We start from the raw sequence: 4,342 nt of genomic DNA on the forward strand, positions 1-4,342 counted from the left end.
TAAATGCACAAATGCAACATATGTAGAGGTTTCTTTAAAACAGTAGCGCGCTTCTTATACCTGAAAAGGACGAGGATCGACAGTCAGCTACAGCTTGCGAAGAAAGCAGTTGCGACACTGAACTCTAGCGGGAAAGCGTTCTGTACCACAGGCGGGACTCTATTCGGTTCCACGAAAATCGTATCGGAGACCCTTCTTTCTACAGTGGTAAGCTTTTTACGAATCTCAAGATGAATGATACGTTGAAAGGGGTTCAAAACTGCCCGGATTGTGTTGTGAGATGTTGGAAATGAAATTACGATGATTTCTAGAGATGGAAGCCAGCACACCGTTCGCGATTTCAGAAGGAATTACAATTTTAAATTGGGAAAAAAATGTCTAAAACCATTGAGTGGCATAAATACTGGGGACGCTTCAGCGGCGGTTACTCCGTGCACGGACGTCTGTATATACAGATAGACCGTTTCACGTCAACGCGCTGTGGAAAATGGCGCCAGAATATGCGAAAGAGACACAGAATAAACAGAATATGCACAGAATAAACAGAATAAACAGACACAGAATAAACAGAATATGCGAAAGAGACACAGTTTACTGAAATCGACAAAAGTAAGTATTTGGTCCTTGAAACAAGATAATTATATATATGTCACGCCATGGTCCTTGCTCGTTATCTTTCAGGGATCCATGCGTTAGGTGCAAGGAGGCGTTGCAAGTAACAAGGTAACTATCACACAAGCTTCGAGAAATAGACGTAGGTTCTGTGCACGATTCAACTTAGCTAGGTAAAACCCAGGGCCTTCTGACTAGGGTGTTAGTGCAAAGCGTACGCTTCTTCAAACTCGCTAAGTATTGTGCACCTTACGAACGGCGACCTAACTAGCAATCGCGACTAAAATGGGGAAGCGGCGAACGAACTCTTACCGGAGGCGGGTTCCGGATCTTTTTCTTGATGGAGAAGAGCTTGAGCTTGGAAAACGACAGCACGCCGCCGTTCAACCAGGAACCGGGCCGCGGTGAATCCGGGTGGCAGTACTGACCAACTGCGAAAGTACAAGGATACACATTAGGGCTTATATTCACTTCGCCACAAATAAACGAACACAAAAACGTAAGGAAAAGCGCCTCTTTCGGGAGGCGGCAATAAGGCTGACGACGGTAGCGTCTGCGTGGCTCACACTCACCGCATTGGCGCCCAGTGGAATCCGTGAAGGTTAGCCACGCCTTGTACTGCCACTCATCCACCAAGTTTGTAATCCGGAATTCAGGCGCTGGCCTCATGAATCTGCATGCGAGGTACGAGGCACGGTCATTCTTCACGAACCGTTGCCACGCGATGCGTATACGCAAGCACGTGTCGAAACGAGCAGCGCAAACATGATGATTGCACGACGCCACAGTGAGAAAGACATGAACAGACAGCAATATACGTGGTTCGCCGCATAGGTGCTTGTTCCTAGTATCTGAATTACGCGCTGCCTGTAGGCACGAACATGCGCGACTCAAACAGCTTGCTCTCAGCACTGCTGAATCGGTTTAAACTGTAGGGATGCCTTCGCAAAATGAGTGATTATTGTTCCCGTCATTACTGTCCACTGTTTCTTTTTTCAGACCAGCATGCACACAACGATGTGGCATGTGAGGCTTCTCGGCAGGAACGTTCATGCGTGGTCGTAACGCTCATGCCAAGAACGGAAGCCAGCACGCTGCCCTGTGGAGTGTGATATTGCAACGCTTCTGAAAGCGAACCGTTTTGAGATCGCCCCCGTGCACTATACTGCGCGAAAACACGTCGGCTGTAAAAAACACTCGCCTGCCCAGTGTGTGTATCCGCAGTTCCGTCCTACGCAGCAGGAAGTCGTGTTGGTTGACGAGGGTGACACGGGGAAGCATGGCCGGCAGTCTGTCCAGGATCGCCCGCTGTGGATCCGCCTTCTTCTTGGGAGGGAACTGGGGCCAAGCGCTCCAGTCGTGAACTTGGTCCGGGTGGTCACTAGGAAAGTCCGCCGGACGGACGAGGTTCGGCTGAATCCAGATCTGTGGCTCGCTCCTAACGAAGACGGCTGGGGCTCCAGAGGTGGACGGCACGCTTTCAATGTCCGTCGACTGGGACGCTCCGGCCGGTGGCTCGCTCCTAACGAAGACGGCTGGGGCTCCAGAGGTGGACGGCACGCTTTCGATGTCTTTCGACTGGGATGCTCCGGCTGGTGGCTCGCGCCTAATGAAGTCAGCTAGGGCTCCAGAGATGGACGGCACGCTTTCGATGTCCTTCGACTGGGACGCTCCGGCTTGTCGCTTGCTATTAACAAAGTAGGCTAGGGCTCCAGAGATGTACGGCACGCTTTCAATGTCCTTCGACTGGGACGCTCCAGCCGGTGGCTTGCTCCTAACGAAGTCTGCTCGGGCTCCAGAGGTGGACGGCACGCTTTCGATGTCTTTCGACTGGGATGCTCCGGCTGGTGGCTCGCGCCTAATGAAGTCAGCTAGGGCTCCAGAGATGGACGGCACGCTTTCGATGTCCTTCGACTGGGACGCTCCGGCTTGTCGCTTGCTATTAACAAAGTAGGCTAGGGCTCCAGAGATGTACGGCACGCTTTCAATGTCCTTCGACTGGGACGCTCCAGCCGGTGGCTTGCTCCTAACGAAGTCTGCTCGGGCTCCAGAGATGGACGGCACGCTTTCGATGTCTTTCGACTGGGATGCTCCGGCTGGTGGCTCGCGCCTAATGAAGTCAGCTAGGGCTCCAGAGATGTACGGCACGCTTTCAATGTCCTTCGACTGGGACGCTCCAGCCGGTGGCTTGCTCCTAACGAAGTCGGCTAGGGCTCCAGAGATGGACGGCACGCTTTCGATGTCTTTCGACTGGGAGGCGCCGGTCGGCTCGACGTCGCTGCTAGAAGAGCTGCTGCTACAACTGCTGCTGCTACTGCTGCTGCTGCTATTGCCGCTGCAGCTGTCATCACTGCTGCTACTGCCGCTATCGTCGTTGATGCTGGTGCTCGTCGACAGCTTGGAACGGTCTCCAATAAGCATCACGTTGCCGTAGAGCCTAGGGTCAAATCCATCAGCAGCGGAGGTAGAAGCAAGGCTCGACGACGCCATCCTCGAGGCACAAGCGGAGTCGGTGGAGTGTATCCCAGGGAGCGCGACTTGATCTGTGGCGGTCGAGTAGCTGCCGTTTGCTGTGCAGCGAGCGACTTGCTTTATGGCGTGCTCGAGAAGTGTGCTACTCCAAGGCCGGCGCGTATCCTTTTTGACTATGATGACCACCTTGAAAGTATTGAGCACATGCCCACTCACGGCAATTGATTTGGATTGGTGCATAGCTCAACCGACTTGGGGTGGTCGGCCACGCCTGTTTGCTCTGCAAACTTGGCCACGTATTCGTTCTGCGAATTTCTCCTCTCCGTCGAACCGCAGGAGAGCGCAAAACTTGTGTCAAAGTTTTCCTTTGTTCTGATAAACTGGAGGAACATGACCCCCCCCCCTTCCCCCCTCTTCTCAGTTTGGAGAAGGCATGACCGGCGCGAAAGGGTGATGGGCTGCTTTTTTCTATACTGAGCCGTGGGGATTCAGGGAGTGTATATACCCGGAAATAGCATGGATGGCAGAGAATAAAGGAGACACAAGAAACGCTTCTTAACTTTGCACCGTGTCCAATGTGCAAAATACCATCTCGAGCTCCCCGGGCGAGATGGTATGCCACATGAGCGTTTGACGGCTGTAATTCCCCGTGAACCTCCGCAAAAGGAGCGCCTAACTTTTTGCAAATGTGGAAGCCAAGTGGCAAGCTAGATAGACTGATCATGGTTATATTGCGCTCAGTTTTACACAAACGATATTAAGGAAGGACAGGACGTGGACGGACGTAAACGGACGATAGACTGGAAAAGAGGCAGGGGAGGAGTATGAGGCCTGGCCACCCTTCGCTTGCTTCTCTCATACAATAGAGTAGGGGGGGGGGATGAAAAAATAAATCGTAAAGAAAATATTAAAATAAACAAAAAAGGCATGAACAATAAAAGCATACCCCCAGTCGTGGATAACAAGACGAGGTCACCTGAACGAGTCTTCTGTACTGGTGCTAGCCGCCCGCGAGTGTCCTCGTCTTCAGGAAATAAAAAATTTCCTCATCTCGTTCTTCGCCATTAACCTGGCGAAGAATTAACAGCGATATTGTAACCAATCAGTCTTCGGCCCACACTGGCACTTGCAGGCCTAGGCCCACTTGTCACGCTGCCATTCGTAATAAATCGGCTCCCCATAGGAAAACTTCTCACGAAGCTGAACCCTTCGTAGGGGATGACAGATGATAACTTCTCGTGCCACCGGACTTTTCGTC

The sequence above is a fragment of the Dermacentor albipictus genome, chromosome 3, assembly GCF_038994185.2.
Source record: "Dermacentor albipictus isolate Rhodes 1998 colony chromosome 3, USDA_Dalb.pri_finalv2, whole genome shotgun sequence".
Taxonomy (NCBI): Eukaryota; Metazoa; Arthropoda; class Arachnida; order Ixodida; family Ixodidae; genus Dermacentor; species Dermacentor albipictus.